Below are 19,465 nucleotides of genomic sequence, written 5' to 3'. Positions count from 1 at the left end.
AGAGAGAGAGAGAGAGAGAGAGAGAGAGAGAGATTTCATATTTACTGTATATTTAGGTTTCATACTATATATATGTGTTCACCCATAGATCCATCATATTCAATTTTTGTATGATATGTATTTTTATCAACACACTTTATATTTAGTATATATATATATTTAAAAATGAATTGTATGCATATTTAATTTGTCAATAGGGCAAATACATAAAAAGATTTCTAAACTTGTTGAGGTTTTCCCCTCAAGTACCTCATATATGCTATTTTCCAATCGAATCATCGAACTATTCATAATTTGTTTCTTTTAAACATCCTTGGTTGATGTGGAACCATATTTCGTGAGGGGAATTGATAAAGGATACATGTGTTGTTTTACGACTCATTAATCCAATTGATAGTGAAAATGTTCAAGACTAATTATGTTTTACTAAAAGTCATTTGAACGCATTAGAAAACAAATGAGACTAACACATAGTTTGTCTTTATTCCTTCAGTCAAAATCTTTACAACACGAACATAATTGAAGGTATTTACAATAGAAAAGTCAATCAAAATCAGTCAACAATGTTTTAAAGGAACAAATTATGGATGGTTCAATGATTCAATTGTAAGAATTATTATTATTATTTTTATCATTATTATTTTTACTATAAATTATTTCTTACTTACGTCCCAAGTTAACTTGTAACCCAAGTAATACCATAACAATATTAATAAGGAACAGATCTCGTCCGTACATTGATTACTTGGTGGATGTACCTGATTAAGTCATAACCTCTATAAATTGGTTCTCCCTCCACCCATTAGGATCATCACATATTCTGTACAATAAAATTTCATCGCTGACGGTTGTGATAACATGAATTTAAGGCAAGGAGGTAGAAACCAATTTACGACTAAGGCTTCCGCTTTTCTCTGTGATAATATCTTCCTTATCAAGTATGTACTACTAACGGTCTCTATGTAAGATTATCGTGTTCAAGATCTTGATATTATTTTATAAAGTATTTAATTTTACATCAATAGGAAAATGACATAGTTGAGATACCTGAGAGAAAAATCCAACATGTTTAGAGATTTATTTATGAGTTTACATTCTCTATGTGGGACAGATAGACAAAAGTGGTAGGTGAGAAAGTTGGAGAGAGACGCGTACGAGAGAAATTATAGATTTAAGTTATCATTATTTTGAATCTATAATGCATTTTAGGGATATATATCAATGTTGAGCCATTTAAATTTCTAATATGATACCATGCATGTCTTTTTTCCCTAACTCTCGATGTCAAATCTAATATGATAGCGAGAAAAAAAAATTAAGTACTTGTTAGGTTATTAGCATTTTAATATTACTATTTAACATATTAAATTGCTTTATTTTGGAGTTATAAGAATGAACATTGGAATGGATGACTTCTACATCATCCATTAGCATTGGTTATCCATCAATGTATTTCATTCTTAATTCCTCCATTACTCTTTGTAACCTATGTAACATATGTAACTCCCATTGTAACCTATGTAACCTATGTAACTCCCATTGTAACCTATGTAACCTATGTAACTCCCACTGTAACCTATGAAACTCCTAAGGCCATTATCTTCACTATTTACTACCTCCATTATCTTCCTATTCATTGCTAGGAAGACTTCTTGTAGTATAAATAGTGGTAGTCTTCATTTGGTTTTAGAGACACACAAAACACAATAGAAAACAAAGAGTGAAAGAGTTAGTCTAAAAGAGAGTTCTTATTAATTGAAGGGAGGTGTTCTTTTTTGTGGAGCTTTGGACTCAACTTTTGTCCAGAGTTGTTGAGTTATACTTTGTGAAGGTTGTTGTATCCTGGAGGGGACAAGTCAAAGAGGACTACTGCTGGACCGGTGAAAACATTTGCTGCAGTGGGCTTGAATCTCCTTAAAGAGAGCGAGATATCCGCGCCTCAGCCTGAAGAGATTACTTTCTTCATTTTATTTTCAATTGTAATCTTGCAATTTTATTATCTTGTAAGTTTTTTCACTAACAATTTTAAGGAGATTCAACGATGGCTACAATTGAAAAAACCGCGGATGTCAAGATGGGAGATCTTAACAAGCCATTTCGGTTCAATGGTAACCATTTCAAGAGATGGAAGGGTAAAGTACTTTTCTACTTAAGTCTTCTCAATGTTTCTTATGTATTAACCGAGAAGAATCCAAATAAAGAAGACATCACCACTATGAATGATGATGAAACTATTTCTCATCTAGAGAAAGTGGAAAAGTACGATGGTGATTCCTATAAGTGTCGGTATTATCTTCTTAATTGTCTATCTGATAATTTTTATGATTATTATGATAGAACTTACTCTAGTGCAAAGAAAATTTGGAAGGCATTGCAGAGTAAGTATGATACCGAAGAGGCTGGAGCGAAAAAATATGCAGCTAGTAGATTTTTTCGTTTCCAAATGGTGGACAACAAATCAGTGGTAGATCAAGCTCAAGACTTCATCATGATTGTTGGAGAGCTTAGGTCCGAAGAGGTTAAAATTGGAGATAACCTTATTGTTTGTGGCATAGTGGATAAACTTCCACCTTCTTGGAAGGAATTTCAAAAAACTATGCGCCACAAACAAAAGGAAACCTCTCTTGAAACCTTGATAATGAAAATCCGCATGGAAGAAGAAGCAAGGGGCCAAGATGCACTTTTACAAACAGAAGAGAACAACATCACATCGAAGGTAAATTTAATTACTTCGAATAATGCTACTCCTGAAACTCACAAAAATACTTCTTTAAAGCCTAAGAAGAAAAAATTCAAGAAAAATAATGGTAGACCTCCCAAGAAAAATAATGGTGAAAATCACCAAGCACAAAATCAACAAGTTCAAGAAAAGGGACCATGCTTTGTTTGTGGCAAGAGTGGGCATATTGCTCGATTTTGCAGATTCCGGAAACGTGGTCCTAACCCTCAGGCAAACGTTACCGAAGAACCTTTTGTGGCGGTGATTACCGACATAAACATGGTTGAGAATGTTGATGGATGGTGGGCTGATTCTGGTGCAAACCGTCATGTCTGTTATGACAAAGACTGGTTTAAAAAATATACTCATTTTGAGGAGCCCAAAACCATCATGCTTGGTGATGCTCACACTACTCAAGTGCTTGGAAAGGGAGATGTTGAATTGTGTTTTACTTCTGGAAGGATATTAACATTGAAAGATGTACTTTATACTCCTTCTATGAGAAAAAATTTGATGTCTAGTTTTCTTCTTAATAAAGCAGGCTTTAAACAGATTATTGAATCTGATCAATATGTAATAGTGAAGAAAGGTATTTTTGTGGGGAAGGGGTATGCATGTGATGGGATGTTTAAGTTGAATGTTGAAATGAATAAAACTTCTACTTCTGTTTATATGCTTTCTTCTACTAATTTTTGGCATGCTCGTTTGTGTCATATTAATGATCGTTATGTTGGAATCATGAGTAGTTTAGGATTAATCCCAATGGTTAAAAAGAATTTTGAAAAGTGTGAGGCTTGTAGTAAAGCCAAGATCACTAAAAGGCCTCATTTTCAAGTTGAAAGAAAAACTGATTTGTTAGAATTAGTTCATACTGATATTTGTGAACTTGGTGGAATTCTAACTCGTGGAGGTAATAGATATTTTATCACTTTCATTGATGATTTTTCTAAGTTTACATATGTTTACTTGATGAAAAATAAAAGTGATGCTTTTGAAAATTTCAAAACTTATCTCAATGAGGTTGAAAATCAGTTTGGAAGAAAAATAAAAAGAATTAGAAGTGATAGAGGCCGTGAATATGAATCAAATGAGTTTAATTCTTTTGTTAGATCATTGGGAATAATTCATGAAACTACTCCTCCTTACTCTCCTTCCTCTAATGGAGTAGCAGAAAGGAAAAATAGAACTTTGGTTGAATTGACTAATGCCATGCTTATTGAGTCACATGCACCTTTAAATTTTTGGGGTGAAGCTATCTTAACTGCTTGTTATGTGTTGAATCGTGTGCCTCATAAAAAGTCTAAATTGACACCTTTTGAATTGTGGAAAGGTTACAAGCCAAGTTTGGGATATCTAAGAGTTTGGGGTTGTCTAGCCTTTGTGAGGCTAATGGATCCCAAGATTACAAAGTTGGGTAAGAAAGTTACTACTTGTGCTTTTCTTGGTTATGCTTCAAATAGTACAACCTATAGATTTTTTAATCTTGAAGATAATATTGTAATAGAATCTGGTGATGCTATTTTTCATGAAAATAAATTTCCTTTTGATACTAAAAATAGTGGGGGTCAAAGGATTGAACAAAATATTTTGTCACTACCTAGTTCTTCTACTTCAACTTTGAAAAATAAAGAAGTTGTTGATTTTGAGTTAAGAAGAAGTAAAAGAGCTAGAGTAGAAAAAGATTTTGGTCCTGATTTTTATGTGTTTAATGTTGAAAATGACCCTCTAACTTTGAAAGAAGCATTATCTTCACATGATTCTATATTTTGGAAAGAGGCTGTAAATGATGAAATGGAATCTCTAATTTCTAATAAAACTTGGAAGTTAGTTGATTTACCACCGGGTTGTAAAACAATTGGTTGCAAATGGGTCTTAAGGAAAAAGTTGAAACCGGATGGTTCTATTGATAAATACAAGGCTAGGCTAGTTGCAAAAGGTTTTAAACAACTAGAAGGCCTAGAATTTTTTGATACTTTTTCTCCGGTAACAAGAATTACATCCATTAGACTTTTAGTTGCTATGGCTGCAATTTTTGATTTGCAAATTCATCAAATGGATGTAAAAACTGCTTTTCTAAATGGAGACCTAAATGAAGAAATTTATATGGACCAACCCGAGTGTTTTGTTGAAGCAGGCCAAGAAAGCAAAGTATGTAAACTTACTAAATCCCTATATGGCTTGAAACAGGCACCAAAGCAATGGCATGAAAAGTTTGATTCCTGCATGATTGAAAATGATTTTAAAACAAATGAGTGTGATAAGTGCATATATCATAAGTCTTGGAATAATTCACATGTGATCATTTGCCTATATGTTGATGATTTGTTGATCTTTGGCTCTAACATGAATGTTATTGATGAAGCTAAAAATGTTCTTAGAAGCCATTTTGATATGAAAGATCTTGGTGAGGCAAATTTTATTCTTGGAATAAAAATAACAAGAACATGTGAGGGGATTTTCCTTGACCAGTCACATTATGTTGAGAAAATTTTGAAAAAATATAACTTTCATGATTGCAAGCATGTTGCTACTCCTTTTGATTCAAGTGTTCACTTATTTCCTGTTGAAAGTGAAAATGATGTAATAAATCAAAAGGAATATGCTAGTATAATCGGAAGTTTGAGATATGTGACTGATTGCACTAGGCCTGATATTGCATATGCAGTAGGAGTACTTGGCAGGTTTACAAGCAAGCCAGGTAATGAACATTGGCATGCTATAACAAGAGTTATGAGATATTTAATTGGAACGAAAAATTGTGGTTTGTTCTATAAAAAATATCCTGCTGTACTTGAAGGCTTTTGTGATGCGGATTGGAACACTTTGTCAGGTGATTCCTGTTCTACCACTGGTTATGTCTTTACTTTAGGTGGTGGTGCTGTTTGTTGGAGATCAAAAAAGCAAACTATAATTGCTAACTCTACCATGGAGGCTGAACTAATTGCTTTAGCTTCAGCTAGTGAGGAAGCGAATTGGTTAAGAGATTTATTGTTTCTAATTCCTTGTTTTGAAAAACCAATTCCTCCTATTTTAATTCATTGTGATTGCACCACTGCAATTGGTAGAGTTCAAAATCGTTATTACAACGGTAAATCCAGACCTATAAGGAGGAAACACAGTAATGTAAGATCGTATTTGACAAATGGTACCATTAATGTTGATTATGTCAAATCTTGTGATAATCTTGCAGATCCTCTTACGAAGGCCTTAACAAGAGAAAAGGTCTGGAGCACATCGAGGGGGATGAGATTGAAGCCTACAAATCCTTGAGTCATATATGAGGAAACCCAACCTGGGGACTAGAGATCCTATAACCAGGTTCAAAGGGAAAAACTAATCATATGATGGCTTGTTGTGAAAAATGCACTATTTTTTTTCCCTCCCTATGATGTGAGTGCATTGTTTCCTGTAGTTTGTGAAGGTTGAGTTGATAAAACTCTTAATGAATATCTGTAGCCCATATGGGTTGAGTGTTAATCTTACAGGAGCACTCTCGACAGATATCACCTATGTGATGTGTGGAAGTAGGTCGCTTCCTATGAGAATGAGGCTTATTCTCAAATGCACTCATGAAACCGGGATAGCACATGGCCATAACATGCTGGCTGTTAAAGCTCATGTCAACACCTTGATTATTATGTGTGAGCAGTGATATTTTATTTCCCTTAAGCAGTCATAGTTCAAGTCTGAGACCACTACGACTCTGGAGTAAAAGTTACTGTTTCACTAAGTGGAGGTTCAATGCAGAGCACACCTTCATTATGCATAGTAGTCTTCCTTCAACTGATATACTCTCTTATCTAAATATTAAATTGAGTGGGGGATTGTTAGGTTATTAGCATTTTAATATTAATATTTAACATATTAAATTGCTTTATTTTGGAGTTATTAGAATGAACATTGGAATGGCTGACTTCTACATCATCCATTAGCATTGGTTATCCATCAATGTATTTCATTCTTAATTCCTCCATTACTCTTTGTAACCTATGTAACCTATGTAACTCCCATTGTAACCTATGTAACCTATGTAACTCCCATTGTAACCTATGAAACTCCTAAGGCCATTATCTTCACTATTTACTACCTCCATTATCTTCCTATTCATTGCTAGGAAGACTTCTTATAGTATAAATAGTGGTAGTCTTCATTTGGTTTTAGAGACACACAAAACACAAGAGAAAACAAAGAGTGAAAGAGTTAGTCTAAAAGAGAGTTCTTATTAGTTGAAGGGAGGTGTTCTTTTTTGTGGAGCATTGGACTCAACTTTTGTCCAGAGTTGTTGAGTTATACTTTGTGAAGGTTGTTGTATCCTGGAGGGGACAAGTCAAAGAGGACTACTGCTGGACCGGTGAAAACATTTGCTGCAGTGGGCTTGAATCTCCTTAAAGAGAGCGAGATATCCGCGCCTCAGCCTGAAGAGATTAATTTCTTCATTTTATTTTCAATTGTAATCGTGCAATTTTATTATCTTGTAAGTTTTTCACTAACAGTACTAATATACAATAATCATTTAAATGGTATCTATACTGTAAAAAAGTATCTCTCACCTTTTGTTAATATACTTTTGTATCTAAAATTTGAGGTTGCTAGATAATAAGGGATAAACCGACAAACTTATTTAACATTAAAGTCTTTAGATTATAATTTTTGAAGTTCAAAATTGCTAGATAATAAAGGGTAGGCACATAAAGTTATTGTATAACTAATTATAGTCTTATAATTATAATTCTTGAATTAGTTTATCGTGTTCTTCAGATAAGAGAAAAAAAATTAAAATTTGAAGTATAAATTTATTCTTGAATCGAGATTAGTAATATCTTTAACAAAGTGGAATGCCACTCTGGAACTTATTTTTTAATTCTCATCTGTTTTTTTGTTTTTAATTCATAGCAAAAATATTTTTAAAAAAAATTAACCAATCGAACATAAAAAAAATAAAAAAATACCACACCAAACACATCCTTAGTGGCAAAAAATCGAGATTCATATGCAATGAGAATTTTAATAAATACTACATTAATATTGAATGTTTACAAAAACATTACATATGTATTTGTGAATGGCATGGATATGTACCAAATGGCCACAATAATACTATTATAAACAAATTCAAATAAAAAATATGTAAAAACTTCATTGTATAAATTCATATAAAAGTTTAGCTTTAAACATCTAATTTTATAAAGTTGTCTTATTATTGAAATACTAAAATATTTTCCTTGTGACAATGTTGGCACAATAAGTATAAAATCAGCCGAGATATTTAAATTATATAGTGTCTTAGTATAGTAGAACCTATTGAAATTTTATTTCATTGGCCCGAACCAAGTTTGATGTTGAAAAAGAGAGATAAATTAATGTAAACGTAACTATTTTTATTTTATTTAATATTATTCTTATGTACTACACTTTATCAAATGATTTCTAATTATTTTGTAGGGTATATAAGAATGATATTAAACAGAGTGGATTAGCATACGTTTATATTAGTTATGTTTTTATTAATTATTTTTATGCATTATTTAATTTGGTCTATTAAAACGACATTCATAGATTTTTTTTTAAAAAAATATTTATTTATAAAAATTACATCCACAAGTATGAAGAAAAAAATGCATAAAAAAGATTGTGTGACAATTTGATCTTTAACCATGCGTTAAACATATCGAGTGTATAACTCATATTAAGATCTCCATGTACTAGTTATACACAATAGAGGGCATGATTAATGCAAGCTCAAATAAGATTCTACTAATATATGAGCTAATGAATGCATTATATCATTCTTTAAACGGCAGGGTCGTGAGACTATACGTTTTACTTAATATATTGAGGCAAGAGGTAAGCCCTATAGATCATTAAATATTTATTTCATGATATAGTAAAACAATCTAATAACACAAAACTAAAAAGATACATTAATAGTTTAAATTAATTAAAAATACGATTAAGAAAATTAATAGAAAATAAAACTTCATTTTACAAGTATAAATAATAAAATGATATAAAATTATTATGAGTCGCAGATTAACTCTAATACCTTAACATTTCAATAATAAAAGAATCATTATTTCTTAAAATATATTACTATCATACTAAGCAATTTTTACCTCCCTAAAAGAAGAAAATCAATAAATTTATTAATATTATAATGAAAACATAACTCCATCATATATAAAGTAAAATTATTTTCAAATAGCGAATTAATAAAATATGTCAATTTTGAGACAAAAACGTGAAGCCAATGATAAGTTAAAATATAAAATTTAGCTATATAATTCTAGAAGAAATGTGAAGTAATAATCACTCATACAATGTTACCAAATATATATATATATATATATATATATATATCAGACGTGACACGCTCTAAGGGCTAGAATTCTATTTATCCTCTTTTGGGATTTTTTTGGCCCTTTTTTGAATTTTAAAATACATAATTTCACTTAAAAATGTTTTCATAACATTAAAAATAGTCAATTAACCATATTTAATTCATTTCATTTCATTTCTTGAAACTCGGTTATTATATACCTATATAAAGACACATTAATCTGCAGTAACAACATAAAGTTTTTTAACTTTTCAGATAAGTAACGGTAATCATAAGTAAAAAATTTATGTGCACATTAATTTTTTAAAATATTATTTTGTCTCTTTAACTTCACAGCAATCACCAATAATATCTATAAATTATCACATTGAAAATTTTTGTTTTTTAATCTTGTCTCTTCTTTGTATCTAAATTATACAAATCAAACTTTATGATAAATATTTCTGTTGTCGATGAGATATTAGGTTTATTTTGAGTTTTTTCGTTCGTTATTTTATAAGTATTACAAATCAACAAAAAATTCACTTACTGAATTAAGTGGAAGTTTGATTAATGTTTGTTTTCTCTCTTTATTCTCTTTCGTCTTTAAATTTATTTTTGGAAAAAGAGTCAAAATTACCCTTCAATTTTGTTTTATTGGTTGACTTTATCCCTTCCGTTAAAAGCAAGTTATTTTTACCCCTACTGTTAATAAACTTAACAAATATACCCTTCATTTGATGGAAAATCCCAAATTAATTAAAATTATTGAATTTTAATCTGACCCGACACACTTAATAATATAACCCATTTTATTTACTCAAATCAATTTTATTTTTTCCACCACCACCAAAACCACCACCTTTCCGTGATCTCCTTTACCACCGCCTTTCCCATTACTCTACCTCCTCCAAGTCAGCAGCTAGCCCTATCAAGAGTCAATTTGTTACTTTCTATGACCAAATTCCTTCTAGCATTTCCAACAAAACTTAACACAACCAAAATTGTAATTTCATTCTGTTTTCCTGCAAAAGCAAGTAAATTTAGTACTCTAAATTTTTCATCTTTGGCACAAATTTAGTCTCTATTGATAAATTAGTACTAGTACTATCCCCCTCCCCCTCCTTAAGGATACAATATATGTTTTTTTGCTTTTGATTCTGTATTGATTTTGTTGTATACTAAATTTGGTAAAAATGGCAAGACAATTGGTCGCTGTTATAGGTAGCCAACTGTAACAACTCATTCGGTTGTTTTGAGCACTACAACTTTTTCTTTGATGATATATTTTTTGATAGATTTTAAATGGGTGTTTTGGACTATTTATAATTATAATTATAAAATTAGTGGGATAATTTTAATAATTGATTTAGTTGGGGGTTATAGAAGATAGTATTAAAATAAATAGTGGGTTATTTAATCACTTTTTTAATTGGTTATATGATAATTAGGGTGATAACTGATATGTAGAAAAGATATAAAATAAGAAAAGAAGGGAATAATGCAAAGCGGCGTTTGAACGAAGAAAAATCACGGGCAACTTCAGGTAAACTATGCGACTGTTTCAATATTTTGTTGGTGTACTTTGATGGTATGTAGTACTTCCATTAGTAGTATGTCATGATTCATATTAGTGGGAAAAAGGGAATAAAATAGTTAGTTGTTAATCAATTATATGAGGCAATTACAGATGGATTGCAAATCTAGGTTTCTTAATTAATTAGTGGAGACATTATTAGGGGCAATATAGTTAATCAATGGAAAATAGAAATTCATTATATTTTATTAGGGGTTTGAATTAGAGCAAGAACGGTAGGAATGCTTGTGCAGTGAGGGAGTCATGATAAGATTGTTTGTCGAGTTTATTATCGAATTATGATAAGCTTAATTCACCTTATTATTATTTTTTGTTAAAATTGTTGTTGAACGATGTTGCTTCAGCAACATGGTAGCATTGCATATTATTTCTTTTCAAATTATAATTGATGATTAATGACTATATTAATGGATAAAAACTGGTGGAAAATTATTTTATTATATGAAAAGGTGGGATGCATGTGAATGAGTATTTTAGGTGTAATAATAGGTCAAGAATTGTAAGCTAAAGATCAGTACATGGAGAAAGGTAGGCGTGTGGTGTGAGGTGCTCTTAGTTGTTGCGACTGGTTTCATAACCAGTGGTTTCGTTTAAACATGATAATGTTGTTATCATATTATGTACTAAGTTTTGATATATTGAGATAGGTAATTATATATTAGGTGTATTGAATTACTTAAAGTTTATTAAAGTTGTGCTAATTGAAGGAATTAAGACTTACACTTAGGTTTGAACTTTAAGGAATTAATTATAGAATGAGGTGAATTGATGGGTAGGCTAGACACAGATTAATTGGTATGTTTATGGACTTGTTAACTAACACCTTATGTATATATATACCTGACAGATTGTGTAATAACCCTAAAAATGACTATGCTAAGTAATGCTAACGTATCTAGAATGCCTAGATTAGGCCGGGTTCACACGGATTGATGCGCGTATAACCAGACCTCTGAACCTTTGCAACAACCAAGCCAACTAACTTGGTGAGTTAGTTGAGCTAGGAAAGGTTGTGTCCTGCCATGTAGGGCACCCAAATATGAAGATTTACCCGGATCAGTTTAACCGGACTTAAAAAGGGATAATCTTAAGTTTGGAGGGTCTAGGGGTAAAATGGTCTTTTTCAGGCTAAGGGTAGTATTGTAATTACCCTAAGTATTTAATTAATTAATATGGTGTAGGGGCAATTCGGATAGGGAGGGTCGAAATTGACCCTTTAAGCAAAATCTTGCTCCACCCTGGTTCGAGCCTTGGTGGAAGCAATGATTTAATCAATTTATTGTATTTAGTGAATTAGTTAAATTAATTAATATTTAATTTGCTGATTTAATTAAAGAAAAATCAGATTTTTAATAGAAAATAATAATAATAATAATAATAATAATAATAATAATAATAATAAATAATGAGGAGTCCTAGTTTGACTAAGTCTCAACCTAACTCTCCTAATCCTAATCCTCTTATCCTGACGTCTCTCACTCTCATTCTTACATTTTTTTTATCAATAAAAGAATTGAAATAACAGTTCTTCACTCTTGAAGAACTTACACACAAAAATTCAAACGAAAAGCTAAGCTAAAAATGAAATCAACAACATTCTTCTCGTTGGATTTTGTTTTGGATTTTTGGTGGTAAGGCAGTGGTTTCGTGAGAAATTGGCTGCATTTAAACAAGTGTGGAACAACATTAAGGTATGAGTTTTCTTCTCTCTTGGTCCCTTTCACAAGAGACCCCTAAGTTCAGTTTAAATTCCAATCGAGAAACTAAGGTTATCCCCGTTGCATGCCCCTGTCATTAGATCCTTTGAAAGATTCAAAGTATGTGTTGGTATGTCTTCTGGTAGATAATTTTAGGGCTGGTTGTGATTAATGTTGAATATGTATTCGGAAATCATGTAAGGGATAAAAAATATATTCCAGAAAAGCATATTAAGTTGACTGTTTTGAGCATGTGTGTGCTGAAAATTTACTATGTTTGTTGCATGAAATTTGTATGTTAAAAAGCTGTGTTTCGCGTGTATAAAATTGTTGAAAAACGTGATTTTCATATAAGGTTAAGGTGGCTGACTGAATGTCATTCAAAATACTACAAAAATCAACATAAGAATGAGAGAAAATGGATTGGAAGAGACCAAATTTCCAGCTTGCTGGAAATTGGTGGTCTCGGCCAAGAATTGAAAAAAATAGCTATGTTTTAAAATTTTTTAAAAATTGTGAGGTCATTGGGAATTGAACCCAAGACCTCACCAAATTCAAATTACATAAAGATTTCATGAGAAAAACGAAAGAAAAAATAAATGTGGTGAGTGGGGATTGAACCCAAAACCACTTGAATAGATGAGAAAGTTAGGAGAAAAATAAAGGAGAAAAATAAATGTGGTGAGTGGGGATTGAACCCACAACCTCTTGAATAGATGAGAGAGTTAGGAGAAAAAATAAAGGAGAAAAATAAATGTGGTAAGTGTGGATTGAACCCACAACCTCTTGAATAGATGAGAGAGTTAAGAGAAAAAATAAATGTGGTGAGTGGGGATTGAACCCACAACTTCTTGAATAGATGAGAGAGTTAGGAGAAAAATAAAGGAGAAAAATAAATGTGGTGAATGGGGATTGAACCCACAACCTCTTGCATATGTGAGAAAGTTAAGAGATAAATTAAGAGAAAAAGAATGAGCTTGTGGGTTATTGATCCCACAACCTCCTTGCCTTAAACGAGAAAGAGAGGAGGAAAAGAAAGGAAATATTATGGGAGTGATGGCAATCTTATGATCCCCCAAATCTAAAAAATGCAATTAGCAAGTTTAATATAAGATTAAGTGTTGCTCAAGGAATTCAAAATCGGGTTCCCTTGCCCAATCACGTATTGACACATAAGTCGTACGTGAACAAATATTTAATGAATGCTAACTCTACGGATCGAATTAGATATCTTGGCATACCTACAAGATGCATAAATCTTGTACCACATAATGTTGGGTATATATGAATCACTTAGACGAACTATGAATGAAGCCTCATGGCTTGTATGTGTGAACTCAGAAGTCTAGCATACATTTAAAAGTAAGTGAAACTATGATTTTATGTGAAGAGATGATGAAACCCCAGAGGGGTTAGGTAAGACTGTGACACGCATTAAAAGCCAAGTGTATTGCCATACGATGAAATGAACATTCACGTAACAGGAGTGAGTAATTATGAAGAGTAAGTGTGCTAATGTTAATGAATGTGGTGACAACTTGATAAGAAACTAATGTGAACGGTGAGAGAAATCTCAAATGAGCCTAAGTAAATGTTACCAAGACGTACTCACCTATGAGAGTGTAAGGTTAATGAAGAAACCAGTCTCTATGAATACTCTAATTAAAGTATTGAAGTTAAAGCATACCTAATACTAATGATGAGATGAGAAATCATCTAATGAGGTATGATGCCTCCTATGCTAGAAGCCAACTTCTATGATGTATGAGAGGAATGTAATGGAACTTTATACTGAGCACCAATAGGCTAGCTATGAGTTGCGATTCCTTCTTTCAGGAAGGCAGAGGTTTGTGTAATTCTCATGAGATAAGACTATCCGTCCAGACAGGTATGAGTCTCCTTATATCTCCTAGTATTTGAACCTATACTTTCAATATAGGGTTCTACCAGGGTTTGATTCCCCATATACGCTAGCATGTTTTGGTTCACTTTGGCCGGTGATTCCACCTCTTTTTGGTATGGGGTTAAACACTGGATTTCATGATGCTCACATGATCTATGTCGGTTAAGGTTAATGTTCCCAAAGAAAGAATGAGCCAGCCTCAAGTAATGCACATAATGAAATGAACGATACCAAAGGTGTTAGGATAGTATAAGCAAGATGTGAGCTAGACTTAAATAATGACACTAGGTCATTCTTGGTCATTGCACATCAACCTGATGAAAGTCTTAAACTACATCCTAGGTATGGCTGGTGTTTACATTAGCTTACGAACGAATGAAAATGAAGTACGTATGAATGAATGATGCAGACTCTGTGTTTGCTAAAGAAGGCTCCCTAGTTGAGGTCTCCCATATGTTGAGCCTTATTTTGAGAATTCCTAATGTCAAGTCCATGATTCCAAGGTCTCATGGCATATGAATGAATGATATGAAATATGTTATGTGCTATATGGAATATGTTATGAGTTATGTGCAATATGTTATATGTTATATGCAATATGTTATGTGCTATGTCCAATATGTTATGTGCTATATGCAATATGTTATATGTTGTGTGCAATATGATACGTAGGTTCATGTTACTCTCATAGCATGACTTTCCTAATCCGATTTGGCAAGTCCACTAACTTGAATTTCCATAGTTCATATCGTTAGGAGAGAGCTCTTCTTAATCATGCATGTCCTAGGTGTGTGTTTTCACATACCCATACTTAGTACAAGTGTGTACTAATCCCATACAACTCTCTACTTTTAGGTGCAGGTGCAGCTGGACGCTAGAGCTTATGAGTCGACGCTGAAGTTATCCGCCCCATCCGCTCTTAGTCAGCTAACCAAGAATCACAGGAATTTTCCCTTTCATCCGTCCCTTCTGAGATTGGTTTTCCCTCGGATGTGGAGCTTTCATCCGGATTTGGTAGGCCCTAATGCTTTCGAGGATGCTTACTATTTTATTCTAGCATTAGACGTAGGCATTAGCTAGTGGAGTATGTTCCACTAGTGTTTATTTCCTAGTTATTTCAGATATTGTATTGGTTCCATTTCGGCAACTCTATATTTTATACTGATATTGACTATGTCTTTCATTTGATTATCTTGGTATTAGATGGTTGTTGTGAACGCTTATGAGTTCATGAAGATAGTGTTATGTGAGTTTAATATTTCTCACTATGAAGTCTAAGTAAACAAAAGTTCAAATTTTCCACTAAAATTAACCTAAATGAAGTAACGATATTGTATATAGGCTTGTCTGCGACCTCTGAGAGGTCAACGACGCGGTCTCGTCTGGGGTCTAGAATCCGGTCCTGACAGATTGAAAGGGTTCAGAGGCAATAAGGAACGGAAAAGCATTGGAGAAGTAGTTGCTTGACTTTGGTTCTTCGTTGGAGGTAGGTTATGGTTTATTTCTATTTTCTAGATAAACTCTCAATAGTGATTGATATGTATTGAGTGATATTGTGAAGTTTCCTATATACTTTATTGTGTGGTTGCATGTCTTGGTTGTGTGGTTTGTGGTTGGCCTAATATTCTAAGACTGTTGAATTTATAATCTTGAACCCTCTCTATTAAAATGACACCTTGAATTAAAAAGGCTTGATGAAATAAATTAATGAGATAATTGGATCAGAGTGTCACATTTTTACACGGTATTATTGGATCGAAGTGTCACGTTCTGACACGGTATTATGGGATCGCAGTGTCACGTTCCGACACAGCATATGGGCTCGGAGTGTCACGTTCCAACACGATAACATTTAAGGAAAGGAATCTTGAATTAACTTAATATACTGAATCTCAAAGAACCCATTTCTGAAATGAGTATGGTATGAAGGCATGAGTCCTCATAGGTGTGCTTGATATTGTGATCCATTGCGTACCTACTATGGTTTTGTTGTCATTGGTTCGTGTTGTTTGTTGTTTGCCACATGTTGAGTATTATAGTTGATTTCATATTATTATTCAATATATATTGGTTTCTATTTTGGGTTGGATGATGATACCTACTCAGTACGTGTTTCTTGTACTGACCCCTACTTCTGTTTTCTTTGTTGTTCTTTTGTGGAGTGCAGGAAGTGTATCATCGATTCGACTCATCCTCAGCTCCAGCCAGTCTCAAGCACATCAGAGTTCAGGGTGAGCTATTATTCTAGCCTGTGTTAGATTGTCTCATTTATGTCATGCTGTCTTTAAATTTTGGACATGGATCATCTGATTTACTAATTTCGGTATTTTCAATATTCTTAGACTTAGTATTTGGAGATTAGATGTCATTGATGTGATGACTTTCAGGTTTTGGAAAATGATACATTAATAAGTTTTGGAGCTTCCGCATAATTTTTGTTTTTCATAGTTGAATTATTGTTATATGTTAGGGTTTGAATTCCTTGGTTCGCCCACCTAGGAGGTTAAGCGTGGTATCACTCACGACTCATTTTGGATCGTGACACCAACTGTATGAATTAGTTGTTCAAAACCTATGCTTCATTGGTGTGATTTAGTTTAATTTTCAGAAGATGTTGTGTGCTGATTGGGAGAAACATTTTCTTTTCAAAAGAGAGACAAGTGTAGCAAGAAGTTGGTAAATGGGAAAAGAAGATTTAAAAGTAATGCTAGTAGGAAGAAAGCTGCAGGTCTCTAGTCGCTTTTTGCTTTCTCATAGATCGAGTTCAACTGGGCTGCTATTATATCTTCCTCTGTTTGAGTTGAGGTAATGCATTTTGCATGCTTGGTTAATACTATTAAGTGGGAAAGGCGATGGTTTCAGCGGTGGTGGTGAAGGAGATTTCGGAGAGGGTAGTGACATTGGTGGTAGTGTTGATGGAGAAAACAAAGTTGATTTGGGTAAAAAAAATTGAGTTGTATTATTAAGTGGGTCGGGTCAGGTTTAAATTGGATAATATTAATTGATTTGGGATTTTCCATCCAAGAAGGGGTATATTTGTTAAGTTTATGAACGGTAGGGGTAGTAATAATTTGCTTTAACCGTAGAGGTAAAGTTAACCAATAAAACAAAATTGAGGGGTAATTTTGACCCTTTTCCCTTTATTTTTTGCCATTAGTTTTTATGTATATAGTTATTAACACGTGCTAATTATCAAAAAAGATTGGATATGGATGTTGAATTGAAAATTATCTTATTATGTAGAAAGTAATTACTTCTATTGGTTTCATTATTTCTGCATAATAAGATGGATTGATTTTAGTGTTTGTAACTTGTTTGGTTAAACTGAAACTCCTTCTTATGTTTACTGTTTAGTATCAAGATTTATTCTTCAATAGAAGAATATCAATTGTATGGAAATTGTCTTAAGCAAGGATAAGCTTATTGTATTACTATTATGATAAGATAATTTAAATGTGAGTTTATCAACTAATAAAAACATGCCGAAATTGTCAAGTTTTATTATTAACAAACATTCTTAAATGAGTTCAATATTTTACTTAAACAATATGTGCTATTTCCTTTAGTTATCATATATATTATGTGGTAGTTTGATTCTTTAGACGATTGCAAAATTTAGATATAAAGCAGAGTGAAAACAATGTATTGCTCCAAGCTTGATAGGTCTTTGATTTTTGCAGAATTTTAATCTTTGATAATAAATATAATGTACGTCATAAATAAAATATTTGATAATTGCACATAGCGCAACCAAGTTAACTAGTATATATATATATACTAGCTTAGTACGGCCCAACAATATTAATATGTTTATTTTTACTCTACCTAAGAATATGTTTGAGATCCGAAGTAGCAATGAATACTTTTGATTAACACAATTTTAAAAACACAAAGCCCATCATTCAATAACAAATCATATTTCTTAGCTTGCATAATAAAAGAATATACATTCAATAAGAAACAGTTAAGGTGCATTGTCATTTCTCTTTAAATTTGAACTATCAATTCAATATCTAATTCAGTCATATTCAAAAAAAATTTATAAATAGCTCCATATGGAAATTTACAATGTGCTTAGTAACAAATCATATTTGTAAGCTTACATAATAAAAGAATATACGTTCAATAAGACACGGTTAAGGTGCATTGTCATTTCTCTTTACGTTTCAACGAACAATTCAAAATCAAATTTGGTCATATTCATAATTTGTAGATAAATAGCTCCATATGAAAATTTACAATGTGCTTACAAGTCTTTCCTACACCCTACTCAAAATTCAAAGCATGGCATTAGGTGTAGAATTTAGTTGATCCATTCAAGTGCAAAATATAAGGGACATCTAACTATCACTCGTGAACAAAAAAAATTACAGGAGGCTCGCGTCCATTTTGCAATCATGAAAGAACCACAATAGATTTTATTTAAGTTCAACTCTTTTTGGTTTGTAAAGGAAGTGGAGCAAATGAATCAGAAATAGGATAACATCGCCATTGTATTGTAAGGTTGAAAAAATGATAAGCTAGGAGATTGCGTTTTTTGTAAACCTGCATAATTTCCATTCAGCAACACCTTAGCTTTCTGCACAATTGTACCAAAATTGAGTTTTTGCTGAGCTTTGAAGCTGATTGTAGTTCAAATGCAAAGACACAATTCCTAGCTACTACTAATACAAATTGGTAGGTAAGCCTAGCTACTACTAATACAAATTGGACTTCTTGATGACTCAATCATAACTTTGCAATTAGACTGCAAACACTAAATCTATCCAATATGGTTACTCTATGAGAAACCTACATTAGCAACCTTCTACAAAGAGTTGTAAGGTCACGGTCACACAATAATGAAAATAAAGCCCATGCCTTCCAAAGGTTTGAGTGACACAACAAATATCATCTATGAAATTGGACGAACAACTGGATATTAATCCTCGAATCATGAATGTTATCATCATAGCAAAACTCAAATTAAAAACTTGAACTTCGAAAAACGAAAATCAACAATGAGACAAATTGAAATACTCCATATATAGATTGATCTATAATTTAAGCACTCAAAAAAAAAGTAGAACGCAAAGAAAGTACTCATTCACTATTTATGGATGTCCATGTGGTCCTTAAACATTTCAAAACAAAACCGTGTTCCAAATACGGTAATCTAACTTGTCTAAGCGTCAAATCCGATCCTCTTTTTTCTGGACGGTGGGATGAGTGTTTGTTCTAATCAATTGGGGGG

The sequence above is a fragment of the Solanum pennellii genome, chromosome 10 (genome assembly GCF_001406875.1).
Source record: "Solanum pennellii chromosome 10, SPENNV200".
Classification (NCBI taxonomy): domain Eukaryota; kingdom Viridiplantae; phylum Streptophyta; class Magnoliopsida; order Solanales; family Solanaceae; genus Solanum; species Solanum pennellii.
Note: the sequence above shows the minus strand (reverse complement) of the source record.